The 26,900-nt window shown below is 36.5% G+C and overlaps 1 protein-coding gene across 1 annotated transcript in view; it reads right to left on the reverse strand.

Moving 5' to 3' along the window:
* The window catches only part of LOC136043814 (importin subunit alpha-5-like), a 128,207-nt gene extending 102,041 nt beyond the window's left edge, over window positions 1–26,166 (reverse strand). Inside the window, exon 1 of the mRNA XM_065728737.1 lies at window positions 26,046–26,166. The gene's annotated coding sequence lies outside the window, so the exon portion shown is untranslated. The remainder of the gene's footprint in view (window positions 1–26,045) is intronic.
* Between the last annotated feature and the right edge of the window lie 734 nt (window positions 26,167–26,900).

Below are 26,900 nucleotides of genomic sequence, written 5' to 3' on the forward strand. Positions count from 1 at the left end.
ATTAGGATACCCAGCTCTGAAATAATTGCTCAAGTAGCTTTGCAGTAACTTTAACTAATATTGCAATAACTTTATAAGTTTTTTCTTAACCATTTTATTATCTACCTATCCCCCCACCCAGTAAAAGATAAAACCCACCCACCCACACAAGAAAAAAGCCAGTTTTAACAAGGATAATAACATAGTTTCTAAGTCTATTTTAGTGCAACCTACCCAACAACAAAAAATCTGGCTCAATAACTAACCACACTGGTACACAAAAGTGGTGCCTTCATCCTGGATCCATCTGAACACATACTCCATGACTACCTATAATTGAAACTTTTGCCCTCTTTCCGAGTTAACTTGAGACGAACGTACAAAATGTAAAAGTTGTTAAAAGTCAACTTTTCATTAACTTTCAGTCAACTTTTACAAATCGAACGCTAAAAGTTAACTCGGAATCACAAATAAAACGTCAGAATCCTGGTTTCAGTCAACTTGGAATGTGATTCGAACGCAACTCAGATGTGTAGCAAACTGACTGAACCACTTTTGCCTATGGTACTACGAAAACCTGAGGTATCCTTTATGCTCAGAAAACCTGCTTTTGATTGGTTGACCGGAAAAGGGGGTCCTAAAGCCGGTTTAGTAGCTATTCACTTCCGAATAGTAAAAGATTTTATCTTAGACATAACTTCTAGATCTCATATCATATTGGTAACCCTGAATTTTTAAGGATTTTGAGCATTTCTTATTCAAGTTACCCAACACAAATTGTTACTGGGACCCCGAAAATATGAGTAATTGTTGCTAGGCCACAAAAATAAATAACTACAGCACAGGCGTTTGGTCCACAGGCCCTTTTGAATGGTTCCTACAATTTAAGCACTCATGTTTCATTTAATTATGATTAGGGCTAGAATCCATCTATATCAGCTTGTTGGCACTAGAAGCAGGGGGAGATAAAACGGGTATTCTTAATGTTTTTAAAACACCTTCTACAGAGCTGACCCTCTCTACCAATAACAATAACTTCCGAAAATGAAGAAAACACAGACAGATGTCAAAAAAAAAGAAAAGCAGTTTAATGCATCAAACAGTTCGTGATAACGAACTGTAGTAAGGAAAGACCCGGCTTAATAGTAAACGAAACTCTAAAAAACGGAACTTTGATACCAAAAGATACATCAAAAGAATCGAATTTTCATGCTGATTTTAAATATGTAAGTTTCATCAAATTTAGACTTTGTCATCAAAAGTTATGAGCCTGAGAAAATTTGCCTTACTTTGGCAAATAAGGGGATACACACCCTAACAGTCATAGAATCTTAACGAAAATCATACCATCGCATTCAGCGTATCAGAGAACCCTTTAGCAAAAATTTCAAGCTCCTATCAACAAACATGTGGAATTTCGTATTTTTTGCTTGAAGACAGATCACGGGTGCGTCTTCATTTGTTTGTTTTTTTTTGTTTTTTTTTTCCCAGGGGTCATCGTATCGACCAAGTGGTCCTAGAATGTCGCGATTATTACGCATATGAGGGGTTCTAAATATACTTTAGCATAAAGAGTGAGGTATTTAGGAGAAGATAAATACCTCGCTCTTCATGCTAAAGTATGTTTAGTAATTTCAACTATTTATTCTACGGCTTTTCAGAGTCAGTAGTCATTCTTAAAGGATCGGGACAAAACTGAAGATTTAGTGTAAAGAGCGAGGTATTAACGAGGGGACAATAAAAATATAAGAATATAAAAGTTTGTTACGGAAGTCAATTCTCAAGTTACGTATATTTTTACTTGTGACGAGGCATAAAGAGCTAAGAGCCAAGAAATCATACGGTATGAGCTCTAACAAAATTCTATGAATCAATAGATTGATTTAAAAGGAAAATAAGAGGCTTAATGCTGGTCAGATTTAAAATAAGAGCTCTGAGTGACGATGTCCTTCAAAACATCAAAATTCATTAAGATCCGATCACCCACTCGTATGTTATAAATACCAAATTTTTTCTAATTCTTCCTCTCCCTTTAGCCCCCCAGATGGTCAAATATGGGAAAACGATTTTATCAAGTCAATTTGTGCAGCTCCCTAACATACCCACCAATTTTCATCGTCCTAGCACGTCCAGAAGCACCAAACTCGCCAAATCACTGAACCCCTCTCCCCAACTCCCCCAAAGAGAGCGAATCCAGTACGGTTGCATCAATCAAATATCAAGGACATTTGCTTATTCTATCCACCAAGCCTCATCCCGATTCCTCCACTCAGTGTTTTCCAAGAGTTCCCCCTCCAATTCCCCCCAATGTCAAAAGATCTGGTCGGGATTTGAAATAAGAGCTCTGAGACATGAATTCCACCTAAATATCAAATTTCATTAAGATCCGATCACCTATTCGTAAAATAGGGGTTGTCCTCTCCGCAATCCCTCGCTCTTTACGCTAAAGTTTGACTCTGTCACAATTCTACTTTTTAAAATAATTAAAAACTTTAAGGTATAGAGCGAGGGATTGCGGAGGGACAACCCATTTCATATACGAAGTAATTTCTGTTCGTTTTAAGTTTTAATGTCGCTCCTTACTTTCAGTTAAAAAAAACTAGTTTTTTTTATTTAATTAAATCTAAAACGAATGGATATTCCTAGACGTCATTGAAACTGATAAATAAATAAAACCTAAAACTAACACGACCTAAAATGAATAATCAAGTTTGAGTGGAATAAACACATTTTCAAAAATGAGAGGGGGAATACTAAACTTTAAAATCCTATAGTTACATTTTGGATAAAACCAATTACTCAAGAATGTTTTATTTATGCATTAGATCTCTGCTAATGGACTTAGCAATGTAAACTTGCCCCCCCCCCCAAAAAAAAACTACTTACTTTTAAGACAGCCCAGTTCTTACCGTTTAGGGTAAATGTATTTTTTTTTAATTACTTAACCAAGCCTATTGGACTATTTTATGTACATATTTTCCAAAGCCAACTAAGAAAGCTCATACCATACCAAAACACATACCCCCCCTGGAAATCCCTTCCACTAAAAATTTCCCCAGCAAAATTTCTCCTGTATAATCTCCCCCTGTATAATCCTAGAAGGCAGTTAAAAGGGAAATTAAAAGTTCTTCTTACCTTTATAAGCCAGTTAGCCAGAGGCAATCCTATAGAGTTCAAAAGAGCCAATCTTCTAGGCTTTGGCTCTATATAGGCAATCCTATGTGGTTGTAAAGAGCTATAAGGGTTCAATTTATCAATATATATGTTTCTTAGGCTGCCAAACCGAGTTTAGATCCAAAAGTTCACCGACCGGTTACTGTAGGCCAGATTTAAGCGAGATTAAATCCATTCATGGTGTAATCACATATTAGATTGAAAAAAATAACCCCTTTTCAACACAAATATACTACTAATAAATAATCTACTAATAATTAATCTGCTAATATTCTATCAATTTAAAGGGATGGTTGTTGTTTTTTAATATTAATACATTAAACTTTTACGACTCTTTACTATAAGCAATGCTATAGGATTGCCTCTGTATTAAACAAGTGAAAAGAATTTTCAATTTCCGGAGAAATTATCCGGTGGGAGATTTTGAAGGGGAAATCTTCCACGGGGGGTATTATTCATGAGAGGGGCGGGGCTGTTTTCAGCCCTGAGGAGGGATAAACGACTAGACCCTAAAACTCAAATTGCAGCATTAAAGTTTATATCATTGTAATTATCAGTTTACATATGATTGCTTGTTACTTATAATACTAGTTCATTGTTTTATATCTTATGGGATAGAGTGTTCAAAGGGGTGTTATAGCAGGGGTGGATACAGAATTAAGGTTGGGGATACCAGCAGAACGCAGATACCCCGATACAAATTTTTGCCCCTCAGCCTCTGTAATTAGTGTACATTCTAACCATATGAGGGATAGGGACACATACCCATTGCAAATTAAGTATCTTCATAACTTAAGAAACTTCACGTAATGTAAGTTGATTTTTTAAGAGCTAATGTAGAGTCAGTATTAACTATTTTCACTAACTTTTCAGCCTAATCTAAGTTGAAGCAGGTGAATTTAAATACATGTAAATTTCCAAATTTAATTTAAATATTCAAGTGGTTGCAATAATCCTTTGAGTTTAAAATGGGTAGAATTCTAGCATAACACAGTAAGACTACTAGCCATCCATTTTTCATTTAATTGTGTTTCTAAATATAGTAATTGCCGTTACTACTGTCACTATTGTTTACAAGCCACCCCTCCTAATAATCAGTGGTGGTTCTGACCTCTCTTGCGACCAGAGAAAAATCTTGATTAGAGCCCCCTTCCCTGTCTCCCAAAAATTTTCAGGCAAATTTTAAACACACTTTCATTTGTTCACAAAACTTTGCAAACTGCCCCCTCTACTTAATACTAATAACAAGAGCTAAGAGCTCATATGGCACTTGTGACGAGGTCGGAAGAGCCGAGAGCTCATATGGTACGAGGTCGGAAGAGCCAAGAGCTCATTTGGACGAGGTCGGAAGAGGCAAGAGCTCATTTGGCACTTGTGAGAAGGTCAGAACCTAAAGTTAAACTTTATAGCACAAGATCCTTCTAAATATCAAATTTCATTAAGATCTGGTCACCCTTTCGTAAGTTACAAATACCTCAATTTTCAAAATTACCTCCCCCCTCCCAATTCCACCAAAGAGAGCAGATCCGGTCCAGTTATGTCAGTCACGTATCTTAGACAGGTTTCTATTCTTCCCATCCAGTTTCATCCTGATCTCACCGCTTTAAGTATTTTCTAAGATTTCCGGTCCCCCCAACTGTCCCCCCCCCCAATTACGTTTGATCCGGTTGAGATTTAAAATAAGATATCAGAGTTACGAGGTCCTTCTAAATATGAAGTTTCATGAAGATCCGATCACTCCTTCGTAAGTTAAAAATACGTTATTTTTCTTATTTTTCAGAATTACCCCCCCCCCCCCCGCAATTGAGCGGATCCGTTCCAATTATGTAAATTACGTATGCAAGACTTTTGCTTATTTTTCCAACCAAGTTTCATCCCAATCCTTCCAATCTAAGGGTTTCCCATCATTTTAGGTCTCCCCACCCCAAACTTCCCCCAATGTCACCAGATCCGGTCAGGATTTAAAATAAGAGCTTTGAGCCACGATATCCTTCTAAAAATCAAATTTCATGGAGATCCAATCACCCATTCGTAAGTTAAAAATACCTCATTTTTTCTAATTTTTCAGAATTAACCCCCCCCCCCCAACTACCCAAAAGAGAGCGGATCCGTTCCGTTTATGTCAATCATCTATCTAGGACTTGTGTTTATTTTTCCCACCATGTTTCATCCCGATCCCTCCACTCTAAGTGTTTTCCAAGTTTTAGGTTTCCCCCTCCCAACTCCCCGCCCCCATCACCAGATCCGGTCGGGATTTAAAATAAGAGCTCTAAGACACGATATCCTTCTAAACATCAAATTTCATTGAGATCCGATCACCCGTTCGTAAGTTGAAAATACCTCATTTTTCTAATTTTTAAGACTTACTCCCCCCCTCCCAACTACCCCAAAGAGAGCAAATAAGTTCCGATTATGTCAATCATGTATCTGGGACTTGCGCTTATTTTTCCCATCAAGTTTCATCCCGATCCCTCTACTCTAAGTGTTTTCCAAGATTTTAGGTTTCCCCCCTCCAACTCCCCCCAATGTCATCAGACCCAGTCGGGATTTAAAATAAGAGCTCTGAGACACAATATCATTCCAAACATCAAATTTCATTAAGATCCAATCACCCGCTCATAAGTTAAAAATACTTCATTTTTTCTATTTTTCCGAATTAACCGGCCCCTTCTCCCCCCCCAGATGGTCAAATCGGGAAAACGACTATTTCTAATTTAATCTGGTCCGGTCCCTGATACGCTTGCCAAATTTCATCGTCCTAGCTTACCTGGAAGTGCCTAAAGTAGCAAAACCGGGACTTTAGGTTTTCCCCCTCCAACTCCCCCCAATGTCATCAGATCCGGTCGGGATTAAAAATAAGAGCTCTAAGACACAATATCATTCCAAACATCAAATTTCATTAAGATCCAAATACCCGCTGATAAGTTAAAAATACTTCATTTTTTCTATTTTTTGCGAATTAACCGGGCCCCCACTCCCCCCCAGATGGTCAAATCGGGAAAACGACTATTTCTAATTTAATCTGGTCCGGTCCCTGATACGCTTGCCAAATTTCATCGTCCTAGCTTACCTGGAAGTGCCTAAAGTAGCAAAACCGGGACCGACAGACAGACCGACAGACAGACCGACAGACAGACCGACAGACAGACCGACAGACCGACAGAATTGGCGACTGCTATATGTCACTTGGTTAATACCAAGTGCCATAAAAATAAAATATCTAAAACTAAAAATCATTTAATTAATATCCAAAATTTTGAGCCCCTAACATTTACCTTTCTGGGCAGGTAGCCCCTTTGTCTCCCCCAAAAACGACCTCTGTGAATACTTGGCCCATAATACCAGCAGTGGCGCGAATTTTGAGGGGACATGGGTGTCACTTGCCTCTCCCCTAGATCTTTCGCTTACTTCTAGATTTCAAACTAAAAGCTCTTTCTGCGCCTTTCTGCACCAAACCCCGTTTGATTTTGTTTTGACTGTGTAGAAAGAATACACTTGTTTAGCTTTGCAGATGCATTTCGTCATAAATCAGAGTAATGCGAGCTGGTCTTCATTTAGTCGAGCGTGTGAAATCGGAGAGTTGGCATTAAATTTTTTTCAAGATTGGGTTTAGGTGAGATTACTTTCTATAGGCTAGCATGCTCTTACATAAATATTTGAGGGGAGGGTCAATATGTAAACAACAGCCTAGTGGCTGTAGTATGCACTAGGCATGTAAGTTTTTTCTTTAAGATAATTTATATATTTGTGTCTAATAAAATGTTCTATTGTAAAAATGCCTTATTTTAGGCTTTTCCAAAAGGGCTATCTTCCCTTTTCTTGGCACAAATCCTAGTGCTATATCTGAGCCATCAGAGAGAGAGAGAGAGGGGGGGGGGGGAATTATACGAAAAATAAACGTGGTAATAGCAAGATGATAAAAAAATGAATGTAGTGGTTCTACTTTGATTATTTATTTGCGTGTTCCCTTTAAATGTGGTAAATCAATTCAAATTAACCAGAAAGTTTTGATTTTCCGAATTTTGTTCAAATCAAAAATAAATTTTCTTTGAAAATATAAAAAGTTAATTTTTGAAATGGGTGCACCTCCTCCGGCAATGGTTTAGTTTCGTCATAAATCGTCTAAAGCGGAAACTATGCTGCGAAGCAGCATAGTTTCCACACTATAGCACTTAGAAATGCTAATTCTAGAAGTGCATCCATTTCTGGTTGACCCTCCCCCTTCATGGGGCAAACTAAAAATGCGTAAAGTGGTCAGGGTTTTGAAGCCAAAGGAAAAGTTGGGGTTGTACACTATAAATGAAATTATATTTTTAATAGTAATTCCAGTTATCACTGGTAATTTTTGTAAAGTGGAAAGTCCAAAGATAATTAAAAGACTCAAGCCACCATTAATGCTCATATCCAAGATTGTTCACTTTCACTTTCGAGAAACTTTCGAGTTTAATACGCTTCGCTCTATAGGTAATAAGCAAGCCCACTTTACGCATTATTATTTTGCCCCATGAATGAGGAGGGTCAACCAGAAAGGGATGCGCCTCTAGAATTAGCATTTCTAAGTGCTATATTATGGAGTATAAGTGGACTATAAGTGGACTATATTATGGACTAAAAGTGGACTATATTATGGACTAAAAGTGCTATATTTCCAGTTTATATAGCTTGTGACGAAACTAAAAAATTACCCCTCCTCCCCCTGGCCCTTGTTTGTGCTACCGATCATGAGGTCAAACCAGAACCTAATGGCTTAGGTAAATTTATAGTTTTTCACATTACCCTGCTGAGCATATTTTGGGCGTCAATTTTCTATAAGCAATTAGGGTAATAAGGAATAGGAAGTTACTTTAAGGGCCCTTTAAGGATATTTTTTTATTGTTTTAAAAAGTAGAGTTGCGAGAAAGAATCAAACTTTAGTGCAAGGAGCGGGGCGTCGAGGAGGAAAAACCCCTTTCATATACGGAGTAATTTCTGTTCGTTTTAAGTTTTAATGTCGCTCCTTACTTTCATTTCAAAAAACTTGTTTTTTTTATTTAATTTCTGAAAGTTTTTGAATTAATGCATGTCTGATTTTGGCTTTCCGTACATAAATTATTAAAATGAAATTTGCATATTAATTCTTTTTTTGGCTAAATGGCTTTCTCTTAGTTTTGATCAGACGATTTTGAAAAATAAGGGGCGGGGAAGGAGGCCTAATTGCCCTCCAATTTTTCGGTTACTTAAAAAGGAAACCAGATCTTTTAACTTTTAACGAACGTTTTTATTAGTAAAAAAAATACGTAACTTAAGAATTAACTTACGTAACAAACTTTTATATTCTTATATTTTTGATTATATATATGAGGGGGTTGGTCCCCTCGTTAATACCTCGCTCTTCATACTAAATCTTGTTTTGTCCCAATTCTTTAAGAATGACCCCTGAATCAGAAAGGCCGTAGAATAAATAGTTGAAATTACTTTAAAAATTTTTAGCATAAAGAGCGAAGTATTTATCTCCTGCTAAATACCTCGCTCTTTATGCTAAAGTGTTTTTAGAACCCCTTATATGCGTAATAATCTCTGTTCGTTTTAAGTTTTAATGCTTCTCGTTACTTTCAATTGAAAAAACTTTTTCATGTTTATATTTTCATTGTTTTTTTGTTTTTTTATAGTAATGCTAGAAAGTCCTGCGCCCTTTTCATTGAATTTCTCTTCCCCCATGAAATATTCCTCCAAGGAAAGATCCTCAAATATAGCCCCCTCTCCTGAACCCCACACCCAAACCAAAAAAATCCCCCTGATAACGTCGGTACACTTCCCAGTAACCATTACTGTATGTAAACATTGGCCAAAGTTTGTAACTTGCAGCCCCTCCCCCAGGGACTGCGGGGGGTAAGTCATCCACAAAGACATAGTTATTATGGTTTTCGACTAAGCGGAACAAAATGGCTACCTCAAAATTTTGATCCGTTGACTTTTGGAAAAAAATGAGCGTGGGAGGGGGCCTAGGTGCCCTCCAATTTTTTTGGTCACTTAAAAAGGGCACTAGAACTTTTCATTTCCGTTAGAATGAGCCCTCTTGCAACACTCTAGGACTAATTGGTCGATACGATGACCCCTGGGAAAAAGAAAAAAGAAAAAAAAAACAAATAAACACGCACCCGTGATTTGTCTTCTGGCAAAAAATACAAAATTCCACATTTTTGTAGATAGGAGATTGAAACTTCTACAGTAGGGTTCTCTGATACGCTGAATGTGATTTTCGTTAAGATCCTATGACTTTTAGGGGGTGTTACCCCCTATGTTCCAAAATAAGGCAAATTTTCTCAGGCTCGTAGCTTTTGATGACAAAGACTAAATTTGATGAAACTTATATATTTAAAATCAGCATAAAAATCCGATTCTTTTGATATATCTTTTAGCATCGAAATTCCGTTTTTTAGAGTTTCGTTTACTATTGAGCCGGGTCGCTCCTTACTACAGTTCGTTACCACGAACTGTTTGATTATGCTCTTGACGCTAAACTTCGACTACTTGTTCAGGCTATTCAAGAATGACTCTTCAAACAAAAGGGCCTTTATTAGAATAATAAGTACTTTAAAAGTTCTAAAAAGGCATTATTATTTGTTATTTTGACTATTTTGAATAAAACATCTATCTCATGATTTCAATCAGATGCGTTTGGTAGACAGAGGAGTTGTTGGAGATGGGAGGGGAGGGGGGGCCTTAATGCCTTCCGTCACTTTTGGCACTTAAAAAAGAACTAAAAAATCATATTTCCAACGAAATGAGCCTCTTCTAAAGTTGAACAACCATCCCTTCCACAAAAACCTTAAATGCCTTGCGGCATAACTTACAACATATTGGTGGCTGGTATCAACCCTAAAAGCCTTGTTAAATGACCTTTAGACTATTTTGAATAAAATGGATATCTCGAAATTTCTATCGGATGTATTTCAAGAAAACCTGACATGTGGGGGGGGGGATAGCTGCTCTCTGATCGCTTTGACTCTGGAAAAGGATACTAGAAATTATGTTTACCAATCCAATGAGTCCCCTTCAAAGCCTATGAGACCATCCTTTCTATAAAAAGCATTATATACCCCGGGGGCGTTTAATACAGCTCTTGCCCTGAGAGCAGTTGTGGCGGGGGTGTCTTCCTCATTTTGATTGGATGTCTTTAGGGAACTGATGAGTTTTTTTTTTTGGGGGGGGGGGAGCTGGTTGCTCTCAAATCACATGTGACTCTTGAAAAAGACACTATAACTGTCAATTTCAAATCAAATGAGCCAAATCTGAAGTTTATATGACCACCCTTTCCATAAGAACCTTATACACCTCCAGAGCATGATTTACAACCCTTTCCCAGGGGCAATGGGGGTTGTCTCAACCCTAGAGGCATTGTTATACGTTCTTTGGAGTATTTTTAGCAAAATTACAATATCACAGTTTAGTAGGCAAAAATTGGAGGGCAACTAGGCCTCCTCCCCCACACCTTTCCTTTCAAAATAGTCCGATCAAAACTATGAGAAAGCCATTTAGTAAAAAAAAAAATTAACAAACGAATTTCGTTTTAATTATTCATTTGCGGTGAGCCAAAATCAAAAGATGTATCAATTCAAAATGTTCAGAAATTAAATAAAAATAACAAGTTTTTTTTAACTGCAAGTAAAGAGCGACATTAAAACTTAAAACGAACAGAAATTATTCCGTATATGAAAGGGGTTGTCTCCTCTTCAACGCCTCGCTCTTTACGCTAAAGTTTTTATTATTTTAAAAAGTAGATTTGTGACAGTCAAACTTTAGCGAAAAGCATTAGTATGCAAATTTCGTTTGAATTATTCATTTGCGGTGAATCAAAATCAAAACATGGATTGTTTCTAAAATGTTCAGAAATAAACGAACAGAAATTATTCCGTATGTGAAAGGGGCTGTTCGCTCCTCAACGCCCCGCTCTTTACATTAAAGTTTGACCCTTTCTCACAACTCTACTTTTTAAAACAATAAAACAACTGTAAACTTATTCCATATATAAAAGGGGCTGTTCCCTCCTCAATGCCCCGCTCTTTACACTAAAGTTTAACTCTTTCTCTCAATCCTACTTTTTAAAACAGTAAAAAACATTAGCGCAAAGAGGGGGGTGTTGAGGAGAAAAAGCCCCATTCAAGAGCGGGGTGTTGAGGAGGGAGCAGCCCCTTTCATATACGGAATAATTTCTGTTCGTTTATTTAATCCCAAAAAGGATCCAATTGAAATTGTGAGATAGTCATTTTGTTACCTATAATCCAAAAATCATATTGCATTGTTTTTAAAGGTGGAAAAGCAACCCAGAGCCCAGGGGCAAGGGTTGTAAGCTATGCCCCGAAACATGAGATTTTATAGAACGGGTGGTCTCGTAAACTTTGGATTGGATGGATCTCCTTTATTTGGAAGTGAGAAGTTTTAGTGCCCTTTTTAAAAGTCAGAAAGAAAATAGAGGGCAATCAACCCCAAGCCTATAATTCCTCAAAACCCGTCTGATTAAGGCTGGACGGACTCGCAAAGAATCTTCCTATACCTCCCATGTTAAACATTTGGAGTTTGCCTGACGTTCCTGAATTAGTGATTTTGGCGGTTTTTATGTCAATAGAAGTAAAAAAATCTGGTGAATATTTTGGCATAATCAAATCTTAAAGCCGACAATTATTTTTTTTATAATTCCAAAATAATTATAAAACCTGTTTCGGGTTTGCATTCTAGATTGCTATGCTTGACATTGTTGTTGTGGGGTATCGAAAAATAGAGCAAAAAATTTTCTATTCATCAATAAGAAGCTTTTTTCTATAATATATACCTCCTGGCTGCAGTCCCTTCAAATACTTTACATATTTGTGTTCCGAAATCAAAATTTCCCCTCAAAAGGTTAGATTGAGCTGTAATCGGAGCATCTAAGAATGCAAAAATTACACCAAGGGGCTAACCACTCGGATTGTTCAGGAGCGATTCAGTCAAGCATTATTTAGTTCTAACCTGTTTAAACAGAGTCTAGAGAAGAAGTAAGGTGCAGACACCAAACTGCCGGTTAATGAATATATAAGAAAATTGTATTGTATAAATAATTAAGGATAAGCTGTGTCTAATCCTAGAGATAAATTGAACACAGCACAAGGGCCGAATAAGAAGCAATGGTTTTATTTTAAAAAGATTGATCTATCGTTTTGGTTTAATTAAAATAAATTCAGGACAAATTTATGTATTGTAGTATAAGTACAATTTTGCATAATCTTCGTACTGAAATAAGGTAAAAATATATAAAACAAGCTAATTAATAACTAATGAATGAAACAAAATAACTAATGAACGAAACAAAATGTCCCCAGAATATTTAAATTTGTTATAGCAAAATTCGAGTCTTGCTGTAGAACTACCAAAGCAAACTACAAAAGCAGTCAATGACCAGTCTCAAGTCCAAGGCCTTTCCAAGAAACAATCCCACCCCTTGGTAAATAAACCCCAATAAAAATTACCTATACTAAAGCAGTCAAATGACCAGTCTCAAGTCCAAGGCCTTTCCAAGAAACAATTCAACCCTTTAGTAAGTGAACCCCGATAAAAATGGTCAAAACTCTAATAAAGTTCTTATATAGTTCTTGTTATTGACCACAGTAACATGGGAAAAAAAAGAAATATACGAGGGCTCCATTTGCCAAATGTGCAGGCCCATCGTGAAAAGTTGAAATTAAATTATCGGGCTAGAGGCAGACCGCGTTTACCAAAATATATGTTAGAAGACTTAACGCATGCTTCGGTTCACGACGAATCAAGTTCCGAAGGAATTGGAACAAATTCCCCTTTTGTGTTGAAAGTTATCACTTCTGGAAGAAATTTGGGGTCAGACTTTATGTATTGACATTGTCCCAGTTATTATCATCTATTAAAGTGCCTTTCCACTTATTGCAAACATCTGTATCTACAACTTCAACGCGGATAGATATCAACTCGTATTATCAGCAAATAGTGTTCTGTCTAAAGTCTGCCGCTAAAACAGCTGTACCCTCCGAGTGCGTGCGAACGGGTACTCGCAATCCCTTTTGGAAAGTTGATCCTAAAGTGAAGATAGCTAAACAAAAAGCTAAGTTCTGGCTCCGTATGTGGATAGCCTGTAATCGTCCTTCTTCTGGTTCAGTACATCAAATAAAACAGAAAACCAAACGAGAGTACAAATATTCCCTGCGTTGAGCGAGACTGAATGCCTGGGATGGTCCTTGTGACAAGAAATCCTGGGATCGTGTTATAAACAGTGTTAAGTGTTCACCTCCAATTAATTCGTCTCTTCGGCTATGTGACTTCGTTTCTCATTATAAAAATATTTTGCTTTCGTTTAATATTAATCTCCAAAATCATTTTACAAAGCTTGTAAACTCAATCCTCCCAGTTCGTATCAACCAATCTCAAGTGTTGTCGGTAGAATCTGGTGTTATACTCCGAGCTCTTATGCAAGTGAATAAGTCTGAGTCTCTCGATAGTGATGGTCTTTGCTTCAAGTTTTTTGCTTATGATTGTCCTGAACTGCTGAAGCATTTGCAATTATTGTTTCAGATGCGTTTGGCACAGTCCGTTATGCCAGATAGTTTTTTGTCCGGTTGTATATCTCCCATAGTCAAGAGGGGTAAGGACCCCAGTGCTTGCTCTAATTATCGTCCTATCACTGTGTCTTGTTTTGTTAGTAAGCTATTTGAATATGTACTGCTACCGGCCATTAACTCCAAGTGCAATTTTACACCCTTCCAGCTTGGTTTTAGAAAAGGTATGGGCTGTTTTCGAGCTCACCATATTGTGGGTGGGCTAATGAAACAAGCTGTTGCTCAAAAAAGTCCCCTGTATTGTTTGACTGTTGACATATCTAGTGCTTTTGATAATGTAATTCATTCAAATGCTTTGTTTTCTCTAGCAGCCTCGGGTGTTAACCTTTCTATTGTTTCCGTGCTTAAGTATTGGTATGCTAATTCTTCAGTTAGGGTGAAGTGGAATGGTACGGTAGGGGAGTATATTCCTGTTAAAAAAGGCGTTAGGCAAGGTGCCGTGTTATCCCCGAGCATTTTTAAATGTGTTTTAGCTTCGTGTCTCCAACGTCTTCAACCGTCAATTTTTTACAATGATAATTTAGGCATTAGTCACGTTGCATATGCTGATGATGTTCTGCTTCTTAGCCGGACAAACAATAGTCTAATTACCAACTTCTACCGGCTTTCAGCCGCACTATCCACAGTAGGCCTTTCAGTTAATGCCTCCAAATGTGAGTTTTTGTGTTTTGGGAGTCCTCCACCAGCATCACCTCTTTGCTAGGGTTCTTCAACTATACCATGTTCAGCAAGTATTAAATGGTTGGGTCTCTCTTTTTCCACGTCACTTTCGTCTACTTGCTCCGCTATTACGTCCAGCGTGCTGAAAAGTATGCGGGTTGGATACGCGAAAATTTCACCAAATCGTGGTCGGTATAACCGAAATGGACTATGCCGTCTTTATTCTAGTTTTTGTGCCCCTGCTGTTTTTTATCTTTCTGGTTTTGCTTTCCTCCTTCGCAAGAAGGATACAAAGAAAATACGCTCAGGATATTTTAAGTATTGCAAGTATTTGCTGCGTCTGCCTCGGTGGTATCGGAATCATACAGTCGTCTCTAAATTTGACATCGTTGATGCGCCCTCGCGACTGAAACATTTATCTAAAGATATATGTTTTAAAACTCGGCAAATGGTCGGTGTTTTTGACCCTCTTTGGCCATTTTTTGATTGGAGGTAATTTATTTATGTTGTATGTCGTTATGCTGCTATGTTATTTATGTTATTATGTTTTTTGTCTTGTTTTTTCTTTTTTTGTGTGTTTACTCCACAGTTTAATGTACTTTGTGGGTTATAAATAAATTATTATTATTTATTTATTAAAGGCTCACGCTGGATTGTGGATCTGCCTTACCTTTTTGAGAATTATGAAAAGCTCGTGATTCGCCACATGTAAGTTTTTTCTTTGTCTTTCATTTTACGTCATTGATTTACTGCTATCAAAATTATTAGGATGGGGAATTATTCTGGGTTGCAATTAATACAACTTGTACCTTATTAATTCTTGATAATTGTCTTTTCTGCTATAGAGAAAGAATGTTCGATAACTTTTAAAGATATTTTCATCCCAAAACAGAAAGTTAAGAAAGTAACACCATCAGATTCAGCGTATCACAGAACCTTATTGTACAAGTTTCAAGCTCCTATCTACAAGAATGTAGAATTTTGTATATTTTGCCAAAACACAAATCCCAGATGCGTGTTTATTTATTTAATTCTTTTTTCCAAGGGTCATTGTACCGACCCAGTGGTCTTAAAATTTTGCGAGAGGGCTCATTCAAATGGAAATGAAAAGTTCTAGCGCCATCAAAATCCTGATATAGCCATTTTATTCAGCATAGTTGAAAAACCTTATAACTATGTCTTTCAGGACGACTTACTCCCCCAAAGTCCCCATGGGAGAAGCTGCAAGTTAAAAACTTTGACCAGTGTTTGCACATAGTAATGATTATTGGGAAGTGTACAGACGTTTTCAGTGGGATTTTTTGGTTAGAAGGAGGGGTTGAGAAGAGGAGGTTATGTTGGGGAAACTTTCCATGGAGGAATTTGTCATGGGGAGGAAAATTTTCCATGAATGGGAGGGGGCAGGATTTTCTAGCATGATTTAAAAAAACAATGAAAAAATAAATATGAAAAAGTGTTTTCAACTGAAAGTAAGGACCAGCGGTAAAACTTAAAAAGAACAAAAAATATTACACATATAAGGGGTTCATTTCCTCCTAATCTCTCACTCTTTACGCTAAAGTATTTTTCAGTAATTTCAATTATTTATTCTACGGCCTTTGTGATTCAGGGGTCATTCTTAAGGATTTAGGACAAAATTTAAGCTTTAGTGTAATGAGCGAGGTATTGACAAGTGGGCGAGCCCCCCTTATATACGTAATAGATACCTGCGAATATAGAAGTTCGTTAGGTAAGCTAATTCGTAAGTTACGTATATTTTTACTAATGAAAACAATCGTAAAAAACTAAAAGCTCTAGTTGCCTTTTTAAGTAGCAAAAAATTGGAGAGCAGCAGGGCCTCCTTCCCCGCTCATTTTTCTCAAAATCGTTCGATCAAAATTATGAGAAAGCCGTTTAGCCAAAAATAATAAAAATTCAAATTTCGTTTTAATTATTCATCTGCGCAGAGCCGAAATCAAAACATGGATTAACTAAAAAAACATTCAGAAATTAAATAAAAAACGATTTTTTTTTAATGAAAGGAAGGAGTAATATTAAAACTTAAAACGAACAGAAATTACCCAGTATATGAGAGGAGCTGTTCCCTCCTCAACGCCCCGCTCTTTACGCTAAAGTTTTTACAGTATTAAACAGTAGATCTTTTAAATTATATTTTTGGTAAAAAATAAGGAGAGGGGCACATTTGAAGGAAGGCCTAAAAATTCAGAAAAGAACTTAAAACAACCATAAGTAGCTACTTATACTATTCCTAAGAGCGAATGCTTCGCTATACCCCACCCCTCACCCCTCTTTAAGCGACAGTTTATAGCCCATTATATATTTCCCCATTACATTTTGAAATAGCCTCACTTTTTACTTCTGTATTAATTTATGACGAAAGCTAATCAATCGGCGGAAAAAATGAGTCGCGCTATTCTGAAATAAATAAAAAAAAACAAGTTTTTTTAACTGAAAGTAAGGAGCAACATTAAAACTTAAAACGAACAGAAATTACTTCGTATATGATAGGGGCTGTTCCCTTCTCAACGCCTTGCTTTCTACGCTAAAGTTTGACTCTGTCTCACAACTCTCCATTTAAAAAAAAAAAAAACTTGCCAATTTGAAAAATAAAAAAAATATACTATGACGTTTAGGGGTGTTTCCCCTTATTTTCCAAACTTGTAACTCGAAGAAGAGGGGGATATGTTGGGGGAACTTTCCTTGGAGGAATTTGTCATGGGGGAAGAAAATTTTCATGAAGGGAGCCCAGGATTTTCAAGTATTATTTAAAAAAAAAATAATGAAAAAATAAATATGAAAAAGCTTTTTTCAACTGAAAGTAAGGAGAAGCATTAAAACTTAAAACGAACAGAAATTATTAAGCATACGATAGGCTCACCTCCTCCTAATACCTCGCTCTTTACGCTAAAGTATTTTTAGTAATTTCAACTATTTATTCTACGGCTTTTGTGATTCAGGGGTCATTCTTAAGAAATTGGGACAAAATTTAAGCTTTAATGTAAAGAGCGAGGTACTAACGAGGGGGTGAGCCCCTTCGTATACGTAATAAAAACATGAGAATACAGAAGTTAGTTACGTAAGCTAATTTGTAAGTTACGTATATCTTTTACTAATAAAAAGATTTGTAAAAAATTAAAATTTTTAGTTGCCTTTTTAAGTAACCAAAAAATCGGACGGCAACTAGGCATCCTCCCCCGCTCCATTTTTTCTCAAAAAAATTCGATCAAAACTATGAGAAAGAACTTTAGACAAAAAAATAAATATTAAAATTTCGGTTTAATTATTCATCTGCGGAGAGCCAAAATCAAAACATGCATTGATTCAAAAACGTTCAGAAATTAAATAAAAAAAAAACAGTTTTTTTAACAGAAGTAAGGAGCGACATTAAAACTTAAAACGAACAGAAATTACTTCGTATATGAAAGGGGCTGCTTCCTCATCAACGCCCCGCTCTTTACGCTAAATTTTTTACTGTTTTAAAAAGTAGAGTTAAGAGAAAGAGTCAAACTTTAGCGTAAAGAGTGGGGCGTTGAGGAGGAAACAGCCTCTTTCATATACGGGATAATTTCTGTTCGTTCTAAGTTTTAATGTTGCTCCTTACTTTCAATTAAAATGCTTGTTTTTTTATCTAATCATTAAAAAGTACGGATAAAGGTTCTGAAAGAATGTCTGCAAAGGCTTTAAAGGATTTGAGAAATAAACTAGCTAATTTGATCCTCCTAACTCATAAAAGCATATTGGTATTTTTAATCGTACTAATAAGAACTTTGTGAATTACTCGAATAAAAATTTAAATGATAGTTGAGATGCAACTGAATTTGGGGCACGGATTTTTACTTTGAATTTGATTTTAGGGAGTCAAGTGAGACTTAATTTTTCTTGGAATTTGGTTAGTAATTTCCGTTGGAATTTGGTAAATCGACACGGGTCTGTTTAGAGGGCATTTCCTGTCATGCCCCAAAGGATTTTGTAAAGTTTTGAAATACTTGGCTTTCCTGATTGGTAGTTCCAGGACAATTTTTGGCTTGGTTACATACATAAATAAAATTGGGTGGTTTAATCTGACAATGAAATACAACAAACTTTCGGTTAGATCGTATAATTGCCACTTCTCGCCCATTTCTAGCTATATTTTATATTTTATTTCATATTTTAATTACCCTACATCGCTCACTACTCTACATACTACCTATCCTTTTTGAAGCTATAGCACTTTCCTTTCTACGAAAACAATAAAATCGCTACTTTACTATTTTACTTCCTCACAACCAATTAGCATTTTATTTACAGGTGCCAAGACATCAATTTGGTTTCAAATATGATGTTTTCTAAAGAACATAGAGCTGGATTGCGCTCAAGACTCATCTTCAAATGCGAATCATGTCATGAGGAAGCCACAATTCACACAGAAAAACCCCTTGCTCCTAGAAGGCTTAAAAAAAAAGACTCAACGAAAACCGTAGTCAAAAAACGGAAAAGGACTGATTTTGATAGTGTGAATACTATCAGAAAGAAACACAAAACAGAAACAGGAACAGTAAGTGTCAACAAAGAGGTAGTGGTTGGTGCAATAAATGGTGGAATGACTCACGCCCAGGTTTAAGAACTTTTCTCTACCATTGGAATAAATACCCCGTCTCAAAAAGTCTTTACGAAATTTGAGAAAGAAATTTGCGTAGAATTGGAAAAAGTTCTCTATGACTATCTTATCGAAAATTGGAAAACCGAGCGAAGGATGGCACTGGAAGCAGGTGAGAAAATTCACCCGAATGGAGCTGTAGAGACATGTGTTATAGTTGATGGAAGCTGGTGTACACGAAGTTATGGGAATAGATATCGTGCACTCTCAGGCTGTGGAGTGGTGATAGGTTTCTATTCGAAGAAACTCTTAAATCTAGGAATTAGGAACAAATATTGCTGTACTTGCGTGAAATACAGGCATCAAGTAAATAGATCTGTTCCTGAACATACATGTTTTATGAACTGGCAGGGGCCCAGTACAGGTATGGAGTCAGATATATTAGTTGACGCATTCCAAATAGCAACATCCATGCACAATCTAAGATATACTCGATTTGTTGCCGACGGCGATTCAAGTACCCATTCTGAAATTATAGCAAGGGTACCATATGGCAGAAATGTAGAAAAAATTGAGTGTGCTAATCATGCGTGCAAATGCTTGAAAAACAGACTATATAAGAAGCAGCATGAAAATGCTGAATGCAGAAGATTTCTTAGTGCCGCAATAATAAAGAAAATGTGTGATTTTGCCAGAAATGCAATTGTATGTGCCACCACAGAGAAGAAAAGCGTGAAGGATCTCATCAGTGCGCTGAAGGCAATTCCTCTACATTTTTTCCGTGGCGACCATAGATTTTGTCCTACACGCTGCTCGTTCTCCGGGAAAGTTCTACAGGTCAATCCTGAAGACACCCCTAGCAACATCTTTCTCAGCCATGTGTATTCAGCCTTTGATACGCTGACCAGAAGGGCTCGTCTACTGATAGGAAACCACACGAGCAACCTGGCAGAATATTTTATGAGCATAGTTGCAAGGCTTATAGGTGGCAAAAACATCATGGTTAGCCAAAGTGCGCGATATACCACCCGTGTTAAAGCAGCAGGAATCCGATTTACGAAAGGTCACTCAGCTCGCCTTGAAATATTTCGAAGAACTGTAGGATCTACACCAAGTAGGCAGTTGAAAAAACTTGCACAACAGCGGGCCATGACTACTGCTCGAAGTAAAAAACTGTCTGCTAAAAAGCGCCTTTTCACTAATGCTTCCACAAAACTCCCTTCAAAAGAAATCAGGGAGCCAACCGGAGCAGACAAAAACTACGGCTCGAACGCAACTGCTCCGGATCTTGATTGCAGTGCGCTCGAAATTGCAAAAACAGATTTTTTGACTCGTCTCCAATGTACTGCAACAGATATCCTCAGTATCGAAAAAGCTACTAAGCTTCAGAGAAATTCTATCGAAAATAGCTGGATAGAATACAGAAAAAACAGAATTACAGCTTCCGTAGCTGGTGCTGTTTGTAAAAGGCGGTTGAAGACTGTGGGCTCATTAGTTCGGCAGCTGCTGTATCCCAGAAACCGCCAAACAAAGGCAATGGAGCATGGTCAGATGTATGAGCCTGTAGCTATTGCAGCTTTTGCAAAGAAAATGGGTTGCAATGTGAACTCTGCTGGGCTTTTCATTCACAAGGAATATGGGTTTCTTGGGGCCAGTCCGGACGGGATAGCAATTTTTCCTTCGGGTGAGAAGGCTCTTTTGGAGGTGAAGTGCCCTTTGACAGCAAAAGGGCTTACATTGGAAGAGTGGATAGCGCTTAAAAAAATACATGTCTAGAAAAGAAAGTTAATAGTGAAATAAAGCTGAAAAGAACACATGACTACTATTACCAAGTTCAAATTCAATTGGAATGTTGTGACATTGATTTTGTATACTTTGTAATATTTTTGGGGAAGAGGAATTATATTATGAAAAGATTGGTCGTGAACGTGAATTCTGGTCTAACAAAATGCTGCCAAATCTACAAAAATTTTATTTTGAGGCACTGTTACCAGAAATTGTCGACGGAAGGTTGCCAAGAAGTATGGAGATACGAGAACCGTTTATATAAATCCAACTGTGCTAGGTATGGGTAGTTATCATGTGTCATTACAGTCTTATCCGAATACAAATTCAGATATACAAATACTCAAGCAACAATCGAACTTTAGAATATTTTTTAATGAACCCGTATGGATAAGCTAAATAAAAAAAACAAGTTTTTTTTTAACTGAAAGTAAGGAGCGACATTAAAACTTAAACGATCAGAAATCACTTCGTATATGAAAGGGGCTGCTCCCTCCTCAACGCCCCGCTTTTTACGCTAAAGTTTTTTACTATTTTAAAAAGTAGAATTGAGAGAAAGAGTAAAACTTTAGCGTAAAGCGCGGGGCGTTGAGGAGGGAGCAGCCCCTTTCACATACGAATTAATTTATATTCGTTTTAAGTTTTAATGTTGCTCCTTGCTTTCAGTTAAAAACATGTCTTTTTTTTATTTAATATCTGAACGTTTTTGAACTAATGCATGTTTTGATTTTGGCTCTCCACAGATGAATAATTAAAACGAAATTTCATATTTATATGGCTTTCTCATAATTTTGATAGAATCACTTTGAGAAAAAAGGAGCAGGGGAGGAGGCTTAGTTGCCCTCCAATGTTTTGGTTACTTAAAAAGGCAACTAGAACTAGAACTTTTAATATTTTACGAACGTTTTTGCTAGTAAAAGATCTACGTAACTTACGAGTTAGCTTACGTAACGAACTTCTGTATTCTGTTAGTGTTAAATTTTAATGCTGCTCCTTACTTTCAGTTGAAAAAACTGTTTCATATTTATTTTTGTATTGTTCTATTTTGAAATAAGGCTAGAAAATCCTGCGCTCCCTTCATGGAAATTTTCTTCCCCATGACAAATTCCTCCATGGAAAGTTCCCCCAACATAACCCCCTGTTCTCAACCCCCCCCCCACCAACCAAAAATCCTCCTGAAAACGTCTGTACATTTCCCAATAACCATTACTATATAAACACTGATCAAAGTTTGTAACTTGTAGCCCCTTCCACGGGGATTCTGGTGGAATAAGTCGTCCCCAAAGACACAGTTATAAGGTTTTTCGACTATGCTGAATAAAATGGCTATCTCACAATTTTAATCGGGTGACTGTGGGAAAATAATTAGCGTGGGAGGAGGCCTAGATGCCCTCCAATTTTTTAGATCACTTAAAAAGGTTACTATATACTTCATTTTTTATATATAATTCACTTGTATATAACTTCATTTCCGTTGGAATGAGCCCGCTCGCAACATTCTATGACAACTGGTTCGATATAATCACCCCTGGAAAAAAAAACCATATTTTTGCTGATAGAAGCTTAACACTTCCACGGTAGAGTTCCCTGATAGGCTGATTCGGATGGGTGTAATTTTGGTTTTATTACTTTTATCGGGTGTTTCCCTCTATTTTCTAAAATAAGGCAATTTTTCTTAGACTCGTAATTTTAGATAGGTATCTCATATATTTAAAGTCAGCATTAAAATGCGATTTTGTTCATGTAGCTATTGGTATCAAAAATCCGTTTTTTAGAGTTTTGGTTACTATTGAGCCGGGTCGCTCCTTAGTACAGTTCGTTACCACGAACTTTTTGATAAAATGAAATAAATTTGTCACTTCGCTGCGAGCAATTATTTAAATTATATTTTTCTAAATAGGTCTGCATGAAGTAAAAACCCGAAAATATGTACTTTTTATTTGTAATTTCCACAATTTTATACCGCGTCTCCTGGCAAATAATGATGACCAGACCACAGGCACACACGCAGGCGAGGGATTCACCCACCTTAAATTTGTATAATGCTTAATTTTGTCAGCGAAATGTTTAATTTTCCTGTGTTTTCCTGGTATTTCTTTCGTAAGAGCTGAACCCCCCTCCTCCAAAAAAAAATATCGAATAATAATTTCTCTAATTTTCTCCTCGAATAATAGTTCTTTTCCAAATAAATATTCCTATTTACTTGTCGAATTACGAAGAATGAATATACATTAGTCGTAATTTTCAGTGAGAAACCCCTTGAGTTTAATGACGGCAGTGAAATCTGATAACCTTGAGTATTTGTGTGATATGCCGCGATTGAAAAAGAACTAACAGGCAGTATAATTTTTGGAGGAGCGTCCGGCCTTAAATGATTAAAATTTAAGTCAACTATTTTGTTCAGCATTGTTGAAAGGTCCAATAATTATGTCTTTAGGGATTTCAACCTCCCCACAGTCCTCAGAGCATGGACTGCAAGTTAGGCAATTAGTTCATTGTTTACATATTGTATATGTTTTTGAGAAATATATGGATGTTTGAAATTTACTTTCCAAGAAGACGATGGGCATTCAGGTGAGCCTTTTAGAGAATGTTGCGGGGAGTGTTGACCTGACTCAAACGACGCTATGTTGATACGTATTGTCAAAAGAGTGTAAACTCAGGAATACCTGAATATATTAATGTGGAAAATTCAGGAAATGATAAGGGAGATGATCAAAAAGGGAATATTTGGAACCATTACAACAACTACCACGCTGCTTCATTTACAATATTGAAGTATAATTTGAGCTAAGTCAAAATATGATTTTACTACTATTACAACTATGCCTAAGGGTATGAAGGTGAAATTTAAAACTTTTTTTTTTGGGGGGGGGGAATTAATCACTCACGCCCTGAATCTTTGCAGATTCTCAAAAGGGCCTAACAGCAATGTCTTAGGAACAATTTGGTGCGTGAAATTGAAACTACCAAGGCTTGTTGTGGGGGATGTTGAACAAACCAAAAGAGAATAGTTACATACTTATGCTATTGCTTCTATTCATACTTCTACCACTGCTAATATTGCTATTACTTTAATGTTAATGCTCCCACTAAAGCTAAAGCTACTACTACTACTACAGTTGCTATTAAGACTAAGAAAAAAAGTACCCTGATGTGCCATAGCTATCTCCCTAGAACTTTCCCATTTCTCTAAATTCTTCGTCCCCATAACTTTTACCTATCAATCATATCCAAATTTTACCTTCTTAGAAATGCACTTCCCAAATCCCACCACTCCTGACATTTATCCATCAGCTAAAAAGAATATCATCTTCACCACACATCAGACAATACTTATGACCATCTATCTTCCTAAATTTCCCCAAATATTTTTATCTTTAACCCACAGGCAAACTATCTATCCTCATTGAAACCACCAATTGATGTTCCTCTCTGGCCAATTTACATTTAAAAAAAAAAAATTTCTTTCTACATGGCTCTTTGGCTCTTCTGTAAAAACTGAGAGAATCTAGCGTCAAGATCTGACTCCATCACTGTTGTAACTCCTAGTCTCAACCTATTCAACATCCATTAAACTCCTTAAACTTTAACCTCCTTTCCAAATTAAACACAACTATTTACCGGTGAGGACACTGTTTGCCCCTGTGTCCTCCCCTAAAATCTTGGTTAGCAGTCTAGGGTAGTGCTAGTAACAGATAGCAATTTGTCTAATGGTAGTCTATTAACCACTTCTGCAGAATTTTGCACAAACAAATGACGCTATTTGCATACCAAATGTAGTCACTCCCTACCATAGTTCCACTCTTCCCCAAGAACAGCCAGTAGAACAAGAAACTTGGGAAACTATAACCACTAAATGTTGTGATAGCTACTAAATTTTTTTACCATGATCATTTTGTTGCAATGGCCATGGTACATGATCTTGCAACTTTGGACCATGATTTTGTCTTTATATGTTTGTTTTTTTTGCTGTTTTTTTTTTCATGGATAATTTTATTGAGCCAATTTCCCCATCCTCAAGAATCGTGCTAATAATGAACTAAAATGACATAGGTCAAGAATCGCGTTGATAATGAACTTTTCTTTGTCATTGAGATGGTCAGCGGACGCCAAAGCTCCAAATTTAATTATTCACAAATGAAATTTGCAATTTTGCTAGTAAAGTATTCTATTTTCATCATATTTTATTGTCATCAAACTTCACCTCTTGAGTGTGTTTTATATAATAGACAAGTACCTAAAATTCGAGTTAAGCTTATTTTTGCTGTTTTAGAAAGGGTTTAGATTAAAAAGATAAAACTTCAGCAAAGAATCCAGGGACAAAACGTACTCTGGGAAAGTATTGCTAAGGTTTGGTAAAATTCCAGTTTAGCTGCTTTTTGCTATCTTGGAAAAGGGTTTAGATTAGAAAAATGAAACTTCAGTAAACAATCCAGGGACAAAACATACTCTGGGAAGGTATTCCCAAGCATTGGTAAAATTCTAGTTTAGCTACTTTTTGCTGTCTTGGAAAGGGGTTTGGTTAGGGAAAGGAATCTTACAGTAATGAATTCAGGGCCAAAACCATTCTCTTGGAAGGTATAGCCAAGCTTCCATGTTAACACTCTTCTAATTTCTTAGTCTTAGAAATGTGTCTACTTCACAGTTCTGTACCTATTGAAACTTTGACAAAACAACATTTAACCTTAATTTTCTGTTATTAGTTTCTTTATCGCTGGTTTTAGTTCTGAAAATGCAATTCCTGTTGTTTTTAGTAGAATTTTAAGCCAAATTAATGAGTTCTTTTCTTCTAAATTTAGGAAATGTATTTGTGGATCCTTGAAACCTCATAAATTGGGATTGAGGAAAGTTGTTAAGCTGAAAACATTTTTGTTGGGCTTAATTTAAGCAGAAGATCTATTCTGCAGAGTTTCACTTTTATAACATAAAGATTTTTAGTGGTCATCCAAGGTCAGGGCCCTCTAGCAGGAGAAGTGGGGGTCGATACTTCAAAATGCCTTCCCAGGACATACTTCAGTTTTTAGACTCATCCTTGAAAGTTCCATTTTCCTAACATAACCCCTTTCAAAGATAGCGATTAGTAGGCAAACAAGAATCCAATCGAACTTAATATTGCTCCTTACTTTCAGCTTATTTTTTTTTCATTTAATCACTGATCAAAAACCTAGCCTTTAGCATTCATTACACAGAAAGAAGAAAAATTTAGCAAAGCGAGTGCCTCTCCAACAAAATGAGTGCAGTATCTTGGGAGTAGATAATCCACATACCTACAACTAATCCAATGAAAAATACTTGTCTAGTATTCCATTTTAAAATATTTTAACAAATTTTCCAGTCTTCAGATACCTTCTCTCCGGGTTTGGCATGTTTGGCGAGAAACTCCTGCCAGAAGGAAAAAAAATTTTATACACGTATTACGGGATTTTTTTTTTAGGGGATAGGCACTCTCCAATAAACTGTAATCGGCTGTCCGGTTCATTCTTCTATCAAAACGACATAGTTTTGCCTTATCGAAATGGATTGAGGCACAATCCTTCCCCCGCACAATATCAAACTTTCCTATGCCAAGTAAAACTTGTTTTTATCGCTTCTTAAATTTAGCCAGCCCTTCAGATATATGAAAATAAATTTAAATTCAAAGATTGAATATTGAATTCATACATGAAACCAGCAAAGATTACAACAAACAGGAGTTCAAAAGCCTAGAACTTGTTGTCTAATTTGCGTTCTGTTGAAAATGCAATTCTTTTTAATCTTACAATGCTCTATGTACAATGGTCAATGATCTCGGACACTATTAAATCAATAAAAATAAGGTTTTTAAACTGAAAGTTAAAAAAAAGTTTCTTTATTCAATTTATGAATGTATTTAAACTAAAGCAGGTTCGAATTTGGCTCATTTTATATGCAAACTTAAAACAAAATCTACATATTAATCTTGACAAAGTCCCCTCCATGTACAATTTCCTTTGGAAAGATCACTGATTCTAGGCTATGTAATATCAATTAAGGGGACAAAAAAGCTTCATTAGCAAAACAAAAAAAAGTTGGCAAAATAATATTTTGAAGAGCTAAAATCATAAATACATGAAATTGTTTTTCTTTCCTGTAAAACTGTAATA

This window comes from Artemia franciscana, chromosome 2 (assembly GCF_032884065.1).
Source record: "Artemia franciscana chromosome 2, ASM3288406v1, whole genome shotgun sequence".
NCBI classification, from domain to species: Eukaryota; Metazoa; Arthropoda; class Branchiopoda; order Anostraca; family Artemiidae; genus Artemia; species Artemia franciscana.